Source organism: Cervus canadensis, chromosome 23 (genome assembly GCF_019320065.1).
Source record: "Cervus canadensis isolate Bull #8, Minnesota chromosome 23, ASM1932006v1, whole genome shotgun sequence".
NCBI classification, from domain to species: Eukaryota; Metazoa; Chordata; class Mammalia; order Artiodactyla; family Cervidae; genus Cervus; species Cervus canadensis.
Genome location: NC_057408.1, coordinates 9,647,499 through 9,666,353, shown reverse-complemented (window position 1 = coordinate 9,666,353; position 18,855 = coordinate 9,647,499). Strand labels below are relative to the sequence as shown.

The 18,855-nt window shown below is 39.9% G+C and overlaps 1 protein-coding gene across 3 annotated transcripts in view; it reads right to left on the bottom strand.

Moving 5' to 3' along the window:
• The window catches only part of RAB27B (RAB27B, member RAS oncogene family), a 175,680-nt gene that overhangs the window by 55,843 nt on the left and 100,982 nt on the right, over positions 1 to 18,855 (bottom strand). The window contains exon 1 of one of the 3 annotated variants that reach the window (XM_043443690.1): positions 9,689 to 10,267. The exons of the other annotated variants lie outside the window; for them this stretch is intronic. The gene's annotated coding sequence lies outside the window, so the exon portion shown is untranslated. Of the gene's footprint in view, positions 1 to 9,688; positions 10,268 to 18,855 lie in introns of those variants that run through there. 3 annotated transcript variants of the gene reach the window in all.

Genomic DNA, 18,855 nt, shown 5'->3' with positions numbered 1-18,855 from the left:
TGCTATACTACCACACAAGTGGGAGTGCCAAAAACAAGACATTTGTGTCCCTAATGCTAACTTACCTGTGCTGAAACCTCAGACAAGAAACACGCTGATATTTCCCAGAATATATGAAATATTGATGAATTTACAGAAGGGGATAATCTCGAAGATTCACAGTTGGATAACAGCTTGTAAATAATGTAAGTAACCAAATGCTAGAGAACAAAAAGGACTAAAGTCAACATGGTTTTAATTAGAAATCTTGACTGGGGTATTTGTAGACATGGATTATGTGTCTAACTCATAGATGAGTCATGAAAATATTGTTTAGAAGTCTTCTTTCTCTATCTATAATAACCAGAACACAGATAACTGAGCTATTGGCATATTATGAGAAGGCTTTATAAAAAAAAAACACATTTGTTCTGAACTAGATGCCTGAAATGATGCATCCGTAACAAAGACAACCTTTAACACCTGCATCTAGAAGGAATCAATAGGACAAGTAGTCATGCAGAAGGTTCTCGGGCTGATTATCTAATAATCAGAATACTTGCGATGGAGAGTGAGAGGCAGTCAGATGGTTGTATAAGGAATGTTCTTAAATGTAGCAACATATTTCCCAAACTGTTTTGAACAATGAACTGGAAAGAGTATTAATATGGGGATGGACAAGGTGGGGGGAAGAGGAAGCAGAAAACAGAATAACTTGCCTTAAACTTAGTCAGTGGACACACATTTACAAGTCAATTATGTAACAGTATTTTACATGGGTTGGAAACTTCAAAAGTAATCTTTACTAGATAACTATCCTTTAATTCTTTTAGAGCATCGAGATACATTGTGTGAGGCTTTGGTAAGCAGATCCTGAGATTAGAAGTGTCATAAATTCAGACACAGCAGAGCTGGAACAAAGCTATTGAGTGCAATAAAGGGAATGGCAATTAATTTGTTCTTCAATTAATATGTGCTGGGCATCAGTTATTGAAGCATGATATTAATGAGCCAAAATCAATAGGTTCAATCGCTTGAGTACTCTGCTCAGTCTTTTTTCTATGGTACTAGAACACATTCCTAACCGAGCTATGACATGTCAGTTTTCACAAATGGGGCTGGGAGAAAATATGGGTGAACAGAATCCTAGGGCATGGAAATATTTAAAGTGGTTGTCCCACAGACAGGGATAAATGATGCCCTGTTCATAACTAAGAGCTACAGGCATATTTAATATATCCTCCCAATTTAATAATAATAGCAATTAACATGATCATATATAACCCTAAGTCCTTCCAGAATGTAAATGGCCTTATTAGCCAAAGCTGATTGGTGCCGATAGAATAGGAAGAAAATCATGACTCCTACCTTATGGCTACTAAACCTCCCTCTTCCCTGGGTTTCCTTCAAGATGGCATTGGGTCTTATGGACTTTTGTGATCACTTGCAGAACAGCACTTCCCAGTTACTATTATCAGTCTGACCTCTCCTAGATGGTTTAGATTCCTGAAGGCATTTTCCTGAATAAATCCAGTTGAATCACTATAGGTACCTGAATGCAGCAGGTCTTCTCCTCCAACATGCTTCACTTTTTCTACACCTAATCTCAATTCTGGGAACCACCATTCATTCATCTAATGCCTTCTTATGATTGAAACCATAAAACTTTCTCTTTTCTCCTATAGCTGGTCAATTCCATTCATTAATTATTTCTCTAATCTGACTTCAACCTTAACTGTCTTTGAGCTAATTTCAGACCATTTGTATTTCCCACTTCTAACTGTTCTCTCTACAGTTTTAGCCCCCTTAGGTGTTATCTTCCTCTTTATTACCACAATACTGTGTTCAAACCACTAGCAAACTTTACCAGGTTATACTCAAATTATCTGCTCATGGATCTACCTCAACAGATTCTAAGCTCTTCAAGAGTAGGAACTATGTCTTTTTTTTTTTGTATGTTTTTTTTTTCATTTATTTATATTAGTTGGAGGTTAATTACTTTACAATATTGTAGTGGTTTTTGCCATACATTGACCTGAATCAGCCATGGATTTACATGTGTTCCCATCCTGAACCCCCCCTCCCACCTCCCCCGCCATCCCATCCCTCTGGGTCATCCAAGTGCCCCAGCCCTGAGCACTTGTCTCATGCATCAAACCTGGACTGGCGATCTCTTTCACAACTGAATTATGTCTTATACAGCCTTTCGATCAAATGACTAAATATGCTACTGATACAAAACAGCACATAATGAATATTTCTAATAAACAACTCAGATATGTAAAAGTTATACTAGAAACTAAGTTGCTATTATTAGTTTTAACATGGTAGGCAGATCTTTTTATTGTAATGAATAATTTTAAATGTCAACTTTAACATGACTAACTTGACATTTTCTCTAAAGTTTATACTATGCAGGTAGAATTTGTGTTCTCCGAAGGATGTCAAGAATTCTTTGATTTTTATTTTCATGTTTTGGATCATGTTTGACAGTGCACAATAACATGTTTATGGTAGAAATGACTAAAAAGCAGTGAACTATTTTTTAACCCTCTTATTTCATTTTCTACACACTTTTAAAGAACATAATTCCTGAGAAATAAGACAAAAATGTTTCTACTGGTAATAAAATATGATGAAACAGAATACATGTCTCTCTTTAAATATATAGGTAACATTTATGAAACCTTGAAATTTACTCTTTTGAATTAGCTTTCTGTTCTCAAGGTGCCAAGCCTATCCCCTCAGGTGTCTGCATGTTTACTATACTGGTTTTAAGAATCATTGCTACTCTAGACGAATTGCAGCATACCTCAGCCTTTATTTCACTAAAATCATCCTAATCCAACACCTTCCAGAATGTGAAGGATAGGAAAAGAGCTTCTGGTCCCATGGGCCTCACACATGAGCTGACTTTAAAAGTCAAAGTGCACTTGGCAAGCGTGAAAAACCAGGAGTCGGAGCCATGAAAACCACCCTTGATTTGCAAAGCCGTGTTGGGAACCAGAGAGAAGAGCATTACAGCTCAGAGGAAATGCATCTTCATCACAACTCAGCTATCATCACAGAGTCGTTTCACAGAGAAAACCACACCATAAAACTCGAAGACCTCCCCCACCTCGCACCGGAAACAGATGCTTGCCAGGCTTGTCAAGTCTGCAGCGTAGGGCAAGACTGCAGTGGCCGTAACCACCCCCGTTAGAGACGCGGGGCCTTACCTTCCAGTTCTCATCTCGCTCTCACCTTTGTCTAAGCATACTCTTTGCAATCTTAAACGGAATGATTTCTCATCAAACGTGCAAACTTCTGGAGTGCGAAGAGGGCACCTCCATTAGGGACTATCCAGGAGCAGTACTAATAATGAGTTACATATTCCACCTTTGTTTCCTTGGTTTTTCTAGTAGCTAAGTGAAAAAATTATAATCTAACCAGGCGGCGGGAGTTGGGGGGCGGGGGGTGGAATTGCAGTCTTTAGGTCAGTTTCAAAATGACTAGCACCTGATGATGGCTCAGTGCAGTCCTGAGAAAAAAGCAAACCCAAAGTTGTTCATTCCATTTCATTGCTACTGTGTGGTCTTTGTCAACTAGCATCCTGTATCTTTTTTTAAATTTTTGTATGATTTTTAAAAGTCATTTTCCAGTTAGAGTTCTTGCAAAATATTGGCTCTATTCCCCATGTTGTACGATGCATCCTTGAAACTATCTTTCAGCCGGTCGTTTGTACCTCCCGCTCCCCCATCCTTGTACTGCCCTTCCCCCAACGCATAACCACTGGTTTGTTCTCTATAACTGTGAGTCTGCTTCTTTCTGTTTTATTCACTAGTTTTCTGTGATACGACAGGTTAGTTGTTCAGTTGTGTCTGACTCTTTGCGATCCCATGGACTGTAGCCCGCCAGGCACTTCTGTCCATGGAATTTGCCAGGCAAGAGTAGTGGAGTGGCATTGCTATTCCCTTCTCCCGGGCATCTTCCTAAACCAGGGGTCAGACCTGGGTCTCCTGCATTGCAGGAAGATTCTTTACCACCAGGGAAACAACATTTTAGATTTCACGCATAAGTGATATCATACAGTATTTATCTTTCTTTGACTTATTTTACTTAGTATAATGCCTTCAAGTCCATCCATGTTGGTGCAAATGGCAAAATTTTGTTCTTTTTTATGGCTGAGTAGTATTCCAGTGTGGGCTTCCCCAGTGGTTCAGCGGTAAAGAATCTGCCTGCAATACAGGAAGATCAGGAGACTCAAATTCTATCCCAGGGTTGGGAAGATCCCTAGAGGAGGGCATGGCAACCCACTCCACTATTCTTGCCTTGAGAATTTCATGGACAGAGGATCCTGGTGGGCTATAGTCCATGGGGTCACAAAGAGTTGGACACACCTGAAGTGACTGAGCAGAGAATTCCAGTGTGTGTGTGTGTGTATGTGTGTGTGTGCACGCCACATCTTCTTAGCATCTCATTTCTAACATAAGATTAAAGAATGGGGCTTTGTCATATCATGTTGTATTTATTTGAATTTGTTTCTACATGTCTCTAACCCCTTAGTTGTAAATACCAGGATATTTTCACTAAAGTGATTTTTCCTAAGATATGTTTTGCAGTGTTTTCTGTATTGTTTCTCATAGAATCATTCACCTCCAAACTGTGAGCAGCAGCCTTTGATAGCTGGCATCGCCAACCTTGGAATGATTAAGATCAAAGTTTGAATGAGGGAGGGACAGGGCCGAGACTGGGTGTGATAGTTTCTACCTGTTTAGTTGCTTTGTTCACTCAAAAAAAAAATTAAGAAATTAGCAAATTAGATGCATTGCTCCAATGCTTCCCAGCATTTGCAAAAAAGATTTCAGAAAATCCGAGGTCTAAGTCAGCTCAAGGAGGCACCTTAGGTGAATATAAGAAAGCTCCCGATTTTGGAAAAGGCTTCTACTATTTTAGGCACTAAGAGAGGCTAGGTTTTCTGTTCCCTCTTTGAAAAATCTAGTTTCATTCTATACTTTAAAAAAATATATTAAAAAAAAATATTTTCACATATCCAGAAACATATATCAACTGTACATTGTTTATGAAAATAGTATATTTTTAATAACAGCCCACGAGAACTGAGCAACTCTTTTAACAAACTTCTCAGACTCTGAGGACCTTGCCTACATTGGATTGGACAAATATCACACAGACCCATTTTGCCTTTTCTAATTATTTTTATTCTGGTGTATCCCTCAGGTCAGAGTTAACACACAGTTTTCACTTTTCTGAGCAAGTTAAGAAGAGAGGAACAAGAAAACAAATCGGGTTGACCCCAAGTTCACTATAATTGACAATAAATTTATGGGTTACAGAAAGAAAACGAAAAGAAAATCTTGAATATTTTCTTAAGCCTCTTAAAAAGAAATTTGCCCTCTTTTATAGAATTTATGTTTTTCTTTTTGTCTCTGTGTACATGTGTGCATATATACTTACACCTATATATATACATCTATATCTATGAGTATCTAAACTCATGCACATAATACATCTATAATTATGAATATCTATCTGGATAAATAGGTACATAAATGAAAGAGAAAAAAAAAACAAGGGGAAAAGGAAGGTAAGGAACTAAACAGGAAGCAAGAGTTGTAGGTTACCCAGGTCTAGAGCTAGACAATAGAGATTTAAACTAATCAGTCTATTCCTTTTGCTGCACACAGGAGAAAACTGTGCCTTAAGGAAACTAAATGCCATTCTCATAGCTTTACTACTAAGCACCAGTATAATTTGATTAATGATGGGCTTCTTAAAGGTTTGATTTAAATCTCACCAATTTATACCTATATCTGCCTTGTCTAAAATTGTTCCCCAAATTATGTGAATCTTGATGTCTTTGAACATACTTTACCTACTAAAAAAGGCTGTTCTTGCATTTCTGAATATTAGACATTTGGTTTCTATGGCAGCTACAATTGCTATATATGCGTGTGTGCAAGCTCAACTGCTTAGTCGTGTCTGACTCTCTGCAACTCCATGGACCGTAACCTACTAGTCTCCTCTGTCCATGGAATTGCCCAGGCAAGAATACTGGGGTGGGTTGTCATTTCCTTCTCCAGGCAACTGCCATATACTATGATGTTATTTACTTTACTTTGATGCTATGTTTTACAACTGTATAAACTAAATTTTCACTATTATCTCTTAATATGTGATCTACAATATCTATCAAGTATCAAACAAATTGTGTTCTTTCTTGGGTTTGTAGGGTCACAGTTTTGGAAGAGAGGTTGACTATCACTTCGCTCAGCTTCTCAGTACAGACAATTGTCTATAACAAATAAGTCATGGCGTGGACTCCTCAGTTTTCTCAGACGGACCTTATCCCGTCTTTGCAATGACTTCCCAGGCAGCCTTCCCAGGTGGCTCAGCTGGTAAAGAATCCGCCTGCAGTGTGGGAGACCTGGGTTTGATCCCTGGGTTGGGAAGATCCCCTGGAGAAGGGAAAGGCTACCCACTCCAGTGTTCTGACCTGGGGAATTCCATGGACTGGATAGTCCATGGGGTTGCACAGAGTCGGCCACAACTGAGTGACTTTCCCTTCACTTCACTTGACCCAGGTGGTCTCTCCAGCCTCACTCTGTGCCCTTCTCCTGCCCCTGCTTTCTAGTCTCCTCCGTTGTTTTCAGTCCCTAGGCTGTCTGATTCTTTGCGACCCCATGGACTGCAGCACGCCAGGCCTCCCTGTCCTTCACCAGCTCGCGGAGTTTGCCCAAACTCATGTCCACTGAGTCGGTGATGCCAGCCAACCATCTCACCCTCTGTTGTCCCCCTTCTCCTGCCCTCAGTCTTTCCCAGCATCAGGGTCTTTTCCAGTGAGTTGGCTCTTCGCATCAGGTGGCCAAAGTATTGGAGCTTCAGCTTCTTTTCAACAGACAACATCTAAATGATAGTGACTCCTTCCTCCACTCAGAATAAAAATCAAAAGCCAACATGCTTGCTTTCAAAGCCCTCTGTGACCTGCCCCAGGACAACCCTGCCCCCAGGGACACAGACAGCCTTCCTTGCCACTCCTGGAAGTTGCCAGGCAAACTCTTGCTTGTTGATCCCTCAGTCTAGACAGCTCTTCCTCCCTGTAACCACATGGCTCACTCCCGAGCTTCCTTAAGAACAACATTCAAATGTCACCTTCTCAGTTAGACTTTCCCTGGGCACCTGATCTAAAATTTCAACACTGACTGGGCGTGTCACTGCCACAGTCTGTTCCTTCTCTGCTTTACCTTCTCGTCTAGCACTTAGCTCCGGTGGATCACAGATCTAACTTGCACATCCATTTACTCCCTAAAGTGAAAGGCAAGTTCTCTGGGGTCCAGGCGTTTCTGTGCATTTGGTCCACTTCTCTTCACACAGAGCCCAGCATAAGGCTTGACACTATTAATAAATATTTGTTTAAGACTTAAACAAATAAATATTTAAGAATATTATATTAAGAAATATAAGTTCTTTTTCTCAACTACACTCACCAGTTGTTTACTTAGAAAAGACAACTTATTTAAAAATTTTTGGCAATGTGTTAAACAGCATTTTATTTTCATTACTGATAATCCAGACAGGTTTCCTTCATTTAAGGAGGGCTTATGACAGAAGGTTAATATTTAAAGAATATGAATAATGATCGCAAAGGGAGTGAAGCAAGTTAAGTAATACTCTCAACTCCATTTATGAGGTTTACAATTGGTTTTTATTATGCTTCGTGGTGTTGCTACTTCCTACTACTATAGAATAATGTCAGCTCCATTCTACACCTAATAATGAGTGAAAAATTACACCCCTTTAGCCACCAACTCCAAAAAAGTGACTTACCCTTCATGGGAAACACCTAGTTTGTCCTGTCTGTTTTTACAGTAATTGTTTTCCTGTCTCTCAAAACTGCAATTACTTAACCTACCTTGATGAATCAACTCAAGAAACTGGATTAATTGTGAGCTGAGCTTTATGTGAATAGTTGGTCTATGTTTCATGCTGTCCTGATCTGCAAGACCAAAAACCTAACCAAAAATGTCCCAGGCTAAAGGTGGGAAAACAGCAGATTTCTGTTTTGAACCACCTGGGGCTTTGGATGACTTCTATCTTTCCAGAAGTACAGTCAAATATAATGAAAAGCAGTTCAGAAACCAGTAGATAATTTTAATATAAGCTGGTGTGCCAAGGAGCTGAGCCAATCAATTATTTTAGAGTTACCTTCCCTATCAGGTTGTCAGAGTCCTGTTCCAGAAATGGCCTATGAGAGAGTTGTGGTTTGCTTACATTTGACAGATACCCTTTGATTCCTTCTTGGCATCTTTGAGAACAGGCTTGTCCAGTTTCATTGGCAAGGTTTTGGTCTTTCGAAAGCAAAGATGGTAACATTTTATGGGAGGCCACTGTCAGTTCTTAAACAGAAAAGCCTCCCTGGCATGAAACTATCTGCCAAGATTACCTTGTTTTGGTCATTCCTAAAATCCCTTCTTGCCTTCAAGAAGGGCTGATTCCCTCCAGGTAGAGGGTTAATGATAGGAAACTGTGAAAAATAAGTATATGGGGGAACAGCACAAGGCAGGTATGGCTCTCACTTCATACGACAGTTCGGACTTTACAGTAGCTTGAAAATTCAATAAACTGAAATGCCTGAGGCTATCCTGCTGAAGTTAACTTTTCTGTTAACTTCAAATTTAGAACTCTATAACCATGTGCATAAAACATATATATAAATATATGTTTATTTATAATATTACTGAAGATGTGTGAATGTAACTGAATATTAAGAAGAGTACATCTTTGAAACTGACTAAAAATTCTTAACATTATTATGTTCAACAATAATTTTGTTGCTAAGAACTCTGAAACTGCATGTTGTTGACTTTGTCTTAATAAGGTGCTAGATACACAACTGGAATCGTACATATCCTTAATTTTAGGTCTCAAGATAAAAAGCAGTAACAATGTTAACCAGTGTGTAACAGCTAGTAGCAAGTGTGATGAGTTTGACCAAACTCAGCCTTTTCCTAGGAGCAGAACCTGCAACTTCTGCTTAGGGACATTCCACCTGATTCAATAGCTTTCAGATAATGAGATAATGTTCGGAGTTGGAAACTCTTGGAAGCTCATTTATTGTGACCAGTTGAACAAACACACGTGTACACACCCTTCTAGGACTGCAATACCCGGATCACAATTTTGAAAGAAGAGGTTAAAAAAAAAAGAAAAAACTGTCAGACAGGCTCTTGATTTCTCTGGGGCTATTTCACCTGAGGACGGACAAAGAAACGTCCAATCCCTTGTCTCGCCTCACGAAATGACTTCTCCTTAAATGAACCTCGAAACACATGATGATGAAAAAGAATTGTTATTTCGGTTGTCTTTGAGATACAGATGGAAGGAAACTGACATTGCTAAGCCAGGTTCTTTTTTTTTTTAATTCCAACCAGCTGTTTGATCGGCGAGGACCAAAACAAAGACAGACACCAGCTAGTTTTCTGATGACATCCGCGCCCCCATCACGCCTGCACCGGAATCCCAGGTGGAAGCCGCCGATCCAGGGCGCTCACACCCCGAACCCCGCTCCAGACCCGGGGTCCCTCGCCGCCGGCCTACATCTCCCCATCCACGTCTCACTTCCTTTTCGCAGGCGAGCCGCTCAGCAAACCCCCCGAGTGGGTGGGAACACATTCCAGCAATAACAGCCGGGCTGGCCGCCCCAACTCACCAGCCTGCGAAGTTTTCCTTGGCGAGAGGTGTCGGGTTTCAGAGGTTTCCTTCCCCCTTCCCCAAGCCCTGGAACTCCTGGACACCAGCCACTGCCCGGGGTCTGCCTTCCAGGGCGACGGTCCCGGGCACCGCTCCGATTTTTTTTTCCCCCCAACCTGTGGCTCTGGATCGCTCCAGCAGCCGGCGGGTCCCCAGCCCCTGCCCGTCCGGACGGCAAGCGGCAGGACTGGAAGCACCACCCCCGAGTCCGCCGAGCTCCGGGATCTGCAGGGTTCGTGTGTGACGAAGGCGTGTCTCCCAGTCCGAAGGCGGACGTGCGAGGCGCACCTCCGGATAATCTTGCTGGTGACTCAAGGGCGCTCGGTTTCTGCTCCGAGTTCTCGGCTCTGTGGGTCTCCAAGCCCCAGCAGCCATCTCATTTTGAGTCCTTGATTTTTCCGTGTTTTCTTGGATTTCTCTTTTCCAAAGAGCCCCTGGGCACTGTGAGAACGGCTTCCAGGGCACTGCATTTTCTGCTCCGGGAGGGGAGGTCTTCATTAAGAGAACAAGCAGTTGCCTAAGAGACCAAGGAGCGGAGAGGGGCCTCCGGAAATGAAAGGGCTCGGAAGGAAATCCGTGTTTTAAAAGTTAAGGTCTGTTCATGTGAATCCATTCATCAGGATGCGCCTTCCTCACCTTTGCCTCCCACAGTCATTTCAGAGATCTGCACCTGAGTCAGCAGGGGTCGTGTCTATGAGATCAGAGATCAGGCAGCACACACATTCACTGAACACATCTTTATTAAGCACCTACTATCTGGCCGACACTTGGCAATCATCTGCCCACACTCACTGTCCTGGCTGGCTGTCTTGAGATCACATTTCAGACAGACTAAGACATCCTTGGTGTTTAGCCTGATGGTAAGAGCCCAAGGTTGAAGACATACAGTAGCAATTGATTTTTTTTTCCCACTGTGAAGAAAATGAAAAAGTTCCAAATGTGCTGCTTGCATGCATGTTGGAGAACCGTGAGGTGACTGCTTAAGTGTTCATTGTTTGACCAGTTCTGCAGAGGGCCTTTGAGGCAACTGAGAGCCGCTGACATTAGCAGTGGATCATCTGTGGGAGAAGCGAAAACCCAAACCAAAGGCAAGCAAACAATAGCAAAGCACTGGAGAAGAGGAGTGTTGGAGAAAACATGTGGTTTCACAGGAATCTGCTTATTCTACTAAGAAAATATGGGAGAAGGTCTATTTTCTGTGCCTCAATGTTCTTATCTTGAAAATGGGGAGAATCAAATGCCTTTGTAGGGTTATTGTCAGTAAATGAGTTCAGATCAGCAAAGTGCATAGACCAGTGGTATAGTAAAGCCTCTATGGGTGTTGCCTGCACATTATTTTGGTAACAATCATCTACTCCTTTCTCCCAAAGTAAGGTCTGATTTACAAATACTATTCTGATCTACTGGGAAATATTATTGGAGGTTCGGGTTATAGATTTTCAAATATATATGCTGGGAATATATATTTGTAGTATAATCTATTTTGCATCAGCATTATCTGTATTGCTGTGTGTGTCTATGGGGCCTGAAAGAGAGAAAAGAAATACATAAACAACCTGGACTATTCTTCTTTTCATAGCACGTTAATTTAAAATGATTCTCTGTACATGATATAAATGGCAATCTGTATTCTTCACTTAGTTTCTGTGTTCACTTAATCCTACCAGCTGTTATTTCCCATATTCAACAGCATTTATGGTGCCCTTGTCCATAGAGCCTCTCACTTGACTGTCACGATGTTGCTTTGAAAGAGGCAAGGCATCTGTTACTTTTTATTGTCCCCATTTTTAAGAATGAAGAAAACTGAGGTTGAGAAAGTCCCAGCGACGTGCCCAGAATCCCAAAGGCCCAGGAATGTAGGATTCAGATCTGCTGATCCGGAAGGGAGAGCTCACAGTAGTCAGGACAGCGTGCCGCCTACCTTCCGTTTAAGGGAAGGTTCCTGTCGTGAGAAAGTCTAAGACACTCATTTATCATCTACTGTCTTTGCCACCCTTCCCTTCTCTAAAAGGGAAGCGTGTCAGCGGCCTCGCAGGACTAACTCCTGCAGGGACAGCTCTCCAGGCGTCACCCACCGCACACATCCTATGTTTCTAGTTCTGAGGCTCAGAGGCGCTAGTGTTACACGGGGATGCTCTTCAGCTACTCCAGAGGGTGGACCTCTCCTTCCCTGTGGGAAGAGGGTTCCCAGGAGGAGATGGCAGTGGGAGAATATGAGCAAAACGATTCCTGGCCACTTCATGAAGGCCACTTAGACCAGAGACAGAGCAGAAAAAAAAACCCTGGAAAACCATGAAAACAGGGTGACAGCATCCTGTGATGTTAAAAAAAAAAAAAAATGCCTTTCTGCACCTGGCGTTTGCCTAGCACAAATTCAATAGACATAATTTCTCTCAATAAGCTTATCACTGAATAAATACAGCCCCAAGGTAAACAGATAAATAAATGTACCTGGGTGTTAAAAATGGTTAAACACCTCTCCCTCCCCAATCTCCTCTGACACAAGAATAAACACATTTGGAGGACTTCCCTGTAGGCCCAGCAGTCAAGGCTTCCAATACAAGAGGTGTGGGTTTGATCCCTGGTCAGGGAGTTAAGATCCCACATGCCTTGTGGCCAGAAAACATAAAACAGAAACAATATTTAACAAATTCAATAAAGGCTTTAAAAATGATGTGCATCCAAAAGAATCTTAAAAAATAATAAATACATTTTTATATGTTATGAAATCATAAAGACAAATAAAGAGGAGAAGAGACATCAAGAGATTAAACAAACTCCAATAGATGGTTTGGAAAAACTTAAGTCAGATGGAAGCTGGGTAACCGATAGGAAGAGGAGGAGTTATATATTGCTTGCCTGTAGGAGGGGTGATGGATGAGAAGCAGTAACTCCTTGTGTAACCTGAGAGGCTCAAGCCTAGGAGGCGGCAATACCATCAGAGAAAGAGGCCAGCTGGTGGGGTGAACACAGGGGTTTGGTTAGACGTCTGTATTCAGAATGTCCAGACCCAAAGTTCACTTCCTCACCACCGTATAATCAACCAATTGTACATAAGTTTCTCCATCTGCTCAACTCAGCCTCCAAGAAACTGGAGGCTTATTTTCTGGTGAAAGTAAACTAGAGTACTTTGTGGCTTAACAAAATGAACTGAACACATGCATTTTTACTCTGCTCCTGTAGAAAATGAATTAAAAACAAGTGGACTTCAACACAGTAAAAAAAAAAAAATTCAAAATTCAAAATACACTCAAAATTTTACAAATTTGAAAGATGGGTGGATTATAAAATGGAAAGTCCAGGAGTATAATTTTTTGCTAAGCAATTAAACACACCAAGATATGTCATTCTGAGATATTAGCAGCCCAGGAACAAAAAGAACAAAAACATCTTCCAGAAACATAAAGCAGATAACATACAAAGGAAACTAATAAAAATGATATTGGATTTCTCAAGAGCAATAATGGATCCAGAAGAGTCTTTAAGTGCCTTCACAATTTATGAGTGAAACTATTTTGAAATGAGAATTGTATACCCATACAAAATGTAGCCAAGTGTGATTAAAATATGTTTAGACGTGTAAGGAACTGAAAACATAATTCCTTTATTGTGTTTAAGGAAGGATCCCCAAAATAGGCTTATAAATCAAAAAAGAGGAGATGGAACCCAGGAAATGAAGGTCCAACACAGGAGACAGTGAAGTGAATTCTTCATAACAACAGGCCTAGACAGAAGCAGAAGAGCGGACTGCAGAGGCAACGTCTCCTGGAAATAATCATTTCATGGACATGTACATTTGAAACATTTTTGATAATGTGCATGTAGAGACTGAAGTGTTCATCCAGTTCCAGGTTTTCTCTTCCGAGCATCCCACTGGATTTCAATTCTTAGCCCTTTGCTGGTAGGGAGGCATGTAACTGAGTTCCAGCCAATGGCATGCGGGCAGTAGTGACCTACACCACTTCCGGGTCAATCCCATAAAATGACCTATGAGATCCTCCTCATTGGTATCCAGACATAAAGACTCAGTGAAGAACTCTGAAGCCCTAGACGACATTAAAGCCCGAGATGAAAGAAATTGAGGCTTTCAATGATCGTGTGGCATAGAAACCCTAACCGTCACCCCTGGTCCATGGCATGAGCAAGAAATAAACTTACACCGAGATAAGCCACTGAGAGTTTTTGGAGTTGTTTGTTAAAGTAGTTAGACTGCTCTGACTGTTACAGTTTGAAAGACCATTTGGGGACATTTATGAATCACTTATGGGCTTCCCAGATGGTGCTAGTGGTAAAGAACCTGCCTGCCAATGCAGGAGACACAGGTTTGATCCCTGGGTCAGGAAGATCCCCTGGAGAAGAATATGGCAACCCACTCCAGTATCCTTCCCTGGAGAATCCCATGGACAGAGGAGCCTGGCGGGCTACAGTCCACAGGGTCTCAAAGAGTTAGACCCGACTAAAGCAGCTGAGCACACGTGCATGAATAGTTTATACCAGGTACAAAGTCTACTAAACAAATTGAAAAAGCATATTAATAACTCAAGGAGAAACAAGAGGTTATGAGTAGAGAAAAGTAATAATAATATAGCATTTCATTCAGATGTGAATATAATCAGAATAATGGGAACTCTAGCAAGAGAGTAAACATAAACCACGATATAACTGCATGTGAAGCGTGAGTTTAGGGAAAGACGGTATACAAATGTGCAAGAGAACTAAATACTCAAGTATTATACATGGAGTCAATACACACTGTGTTACACTGCTAAATAAAGGAAGGCAGGACAAGCAAACCTTTTAGAAATACGCAAGTAAGAATAATAAAAATCCACTAAAAGAGTCAAAGTCAGGAGTTTTGCTGTAGGGATTAAGACTAGGACTTAAGAGGAAATCTGTGCTATTTTTAAAGAATTTGAATACCTCTTTTAAAAACTATTAGATGTTTTTACCTTAGTAAAAATAATATTGAAGTAGTTTTAAAATATACAGAAGAAGACAAAAGACACTTATTCAATAGAGAAAAGATTATAATTCATTATTACTTTCATATATTTTTGCATAATAGCCTAAGAGCAGTGGAGAAAGTGAATTTGGGGTGTAGACTGAAGATAGATTTGAGAGGTTTGCACAGTCATTTATTGACTCAGCAAACATTTATTAAGTAACATGTGCCTGATCCTTAGGGCTATCAGGCACTAGAGATGAAGTGGAGAACTTGAAGGAAAAATGTAAGGTACACCGAGGAAAGGAGCATTTCACAGTTTTAAACAAAAAATATATTTGGTTTCTTCTCTCTTGTCTTAGGTGACACGAGCCACTGACTTAGCTTGCCTTTCGTACTTCAAAATCCTCTTATAAAAGGTCCACATTGATGAGATCAGAGGTTTCCTAACTCACCCCTGTTCTGGGACTGAAGTGAAGACTGTGCTAGGCAGTCACGCTCAGGTTTGCCTCCACCCTCTGCTGACCTGCAGTCCACATGAGGTCTCTCTAATCACAAGTAACAATCAACCCCTCCCTAGTATGAGGAGGCCTCACAGTATGATTCAAACTCACAAGACTGGACTCCCAGGTCATGCTAGTTTTCCTAACTACTTTTAAAGACATGATGTCAAGGAATACATATACCTGAATGAATTTTTACTGGCAATTATTTTAAATGTGTAACACATCAAGACCTATTTTAGGCATTAAAGTGTACCTGTTCACATAATTATATGTATAGCATCTATTTTATGGAGATGTCTTAATTTCCCCACTTCTAATTTCATTTTGACTCAGTTTCTTAAAATGTGAAATGGACATACACTGGAACTTTATATGGAAATTATGTATCTTAGCCTAATTCTCTCTGTGTTAAAGAAACATTCTGTGGGAAGGGACCAAATGGTTTCATGAATAATGTTTGCAATATAGACAAAAAACAAAAGATGCTATAATTATGGGCAAAATTACAATGATAAAATTCTTTTATCAATTTATCAAATTGATTAAGGAGAAATAGATTCATATTGATGAAAACTAAGGAGACAGGAAAGAATACAGTGACAACATATATACCTACACATAAATATAGTCATATATCAACATATATAATTGCACACATGGACATTGGTACAGTCATTTAAAAGCACACGTGAAGTATGTAGGTACATATGCTTAAAGCTAGCTTTACAGTGAGCTACAAAATAAAATGTCATATGAGCCTACCATGTAAATGTAAATAACCATAAGGTGATTCTGTCATTTTCCCAAAATATCAAAACATAGTGTTCTTGTTCACAATTTTTGCTACTTTTTAACTGCAAACACTTCAATTGAGATGCTGTACACCCAGGAATAATTTAATCTGTCTTTTAGCAAATTATCAGGTAATCTGTTCAAGCATCCAAGCTGATATTGATTGATGTAATTTCAGGTAAATATGTCTTCTTCTCCAAATACTTTCTTGATCAAATTAAAGTTCTTTCATTAATATTCCATTATAAAAGATCTAGAGTGATACCAATATAAGATAAACATATTTTTTAAGGCATAATCTGGGAAATGATGTGCCTTATGTCTGAACATATATGGTATTAGAAGATAATTTGCAAAAATAACAATTAGCAAATGAAGATTTGGTGATATCCAAGAATCCCAAGTTAAATAATTACTTTTTTAAAATTTATTTTTAATTGGAGGGTAACTGTTTTACAATGTTGCACTGGTTTCTGCTGTACAACAATGTCATTTAGCTCTAAGCCTAGATATGAATATATCCCCTTCCTCTAACTTCCCTCCTATCCATAAATGATTACTTTTTAAACCTATGTTTTTAAGAAATAGTTAGGCTGTTTCATTAAATGATCTTAAATTATCATTACATGAAATATCATTTAATGCATTTTTGTAATCAAAATGGCAACAGTTTATATACCTATAATAGTTCTATCATATTTGTAAGATATATTTAAATTTCCTATTTCCAAAATAGCATGAAAACTGTAAGTACCTTAGCCCATATAATACCTCCTGAAATATGCATCGCTGCCATAACCACTAAATAGGTCCCCATTTTGTGCAATTTCTATACATATTTTATTACTACTGAAGATTGAGAGAATGGAAGAAAATCTCTGTGTGCATCATATAAAACACATGTTTGCTGGAACTATTCAACTTAAATTATAAATAATTTATTTTTAAAGTCATATATTTCGTGCAAGTCTTAGGAGAGACAATGTTTTTAAAGAACTGGTAAAAGAACACATGATCAGAATGAAGATACAAAAGCTGATAAGAACTTCTCCTTTTCTTGCATTACACTGCCTGTGAAAGTAAAGTGTTAATTGTCCAGTCATGTCCAACTCTTTGCGGCCCATGGACTGTAGCCTACCAGGTTCCTCTATCCATGGGATTCTCCAGGCAAGAACACTGGAGTGGGTTGCCATTCCCTTCTCCAGGGGATCTTCCTCATCCAGGGATCGAACACAGGTCTCCCGCATTGCAGGCAGATTCTTTACCGTTTGAGCTACCTGGGAAGCCACTATCTGTAAGATGTGGTAAGTATTAGTCCTCTTATAAAGCATTCAAACCCCATTTTTTGTTTGTGGAGTCTTAATTCATGTCTTGGTGAGAGCTCCCTGTAAAAACCAAAGGGATCAGCTAGTCAGACAGCCTTGGCAGAATGTGAATGTGGGCAGAATGCAGTAGCATAAAGTGGTTCCGATGGTGCTGTTCTAATTACATGATCAAGTGCTTTTAGACTTACAATTCTAACTCTATGCCAGCATGCCCTGGAGTGGAGACCACAAAATATCAAACCTGGAAAAAGGAATCTTACAACTAGAAAAAATATGAAACTTGCTAATTTACACAAGCAAAGAAGTGAAAAATACATATGGGAATGGCTTTGAAAGGTGCTTATACCAGGGAGGAAGGAACACAGTTTTAGAACAGGATGGCTGGTTAATATGGATGTTCAGGATAAAATGCACTAATCTGATTAGCTCAGAATGCTTGCAATTGTTTTCAGTTTGATGGAATTCAAACCTAGAGTAAGCCCTACCTTAATTCAAAGATCTACTCTTGATCTTTAGGAAGGACACTGAACAACTCTGCAGATACCATGCGGAATGTCTTCTTTGTACATTTGCCCAAAAGATCATGTTGCTATTACAATTTCCCAAGGTGATTTTGGGGAAACAATCTTTTTCTGAACAGTAGAATGTCAACCCTGAGATATCACTAATGTCTGAGTAATAAGAAAGTCACTGCAATTCAAAGATAGGAGTCAGGGCTGATGCCTTAATCAAATTCAGCTTCACAGTGGGCTCAATAGGAACTCAAATCCATCTCATTTTTCTCTAACCAATAGGTTAAATGTGATAGAAAGCTAATTTGAAGATATTGAAACTATGCAATGCAACCATAGAGAATACTTCCAATTGGATAGTTTTTCTCTGAAAGAATTACAGACATTCGCATCATTACTAGGAAAGATGCAAAAAAAGGTGATTCCTATCACATCTCCACTTGATTCTCTACAATGACCTGTGTTTAAGGTGGATGGGTGTTCAAGAATGTCAATAAACATCTTTACACTTAATCAGGTGATTTCAACTGCAACTAATGCAATTAAAGAGACATAGTTTCTAAGATAGCTTCTTATATGATATACTTGATGAAAGTGTGAAAGTGTTAGTTATTCAGTCATGTCCACCTCTTTGTGACCCCATGGACTATAGCCCGCCAGGCTCCTCTGTCCGTGGGATTCTCCAGGCAAGAATACCGGAGTGGGTTGCCATTTTCTTTTCCAGGAAATCTTCACAACCCAGGGATTGAACCCAGGTCTTCTGCACTGCAGGCAGATTCTTTACCATCTGAGGCATCAGGGAAGCCAATATACTTGCATAGATGACTCTAAATCATTTATTTACTGAATTACCTGAAAGTCTCTCCAGTTGATCCAGATTTAGACAGAGCATTTCTGTTTCTTGTACTTTAAGCCCAAGAGGTTTATAATAAAAGAATTATCTGTAGTAGTGTGCTATATAGAACCTTTGGCATCTTCTAGCAGGGAAATCATTTTGGAAGCTTCTATGTGTAAAATCATAGAATGGAAAGTCTTCCCAGGTTCAGGAC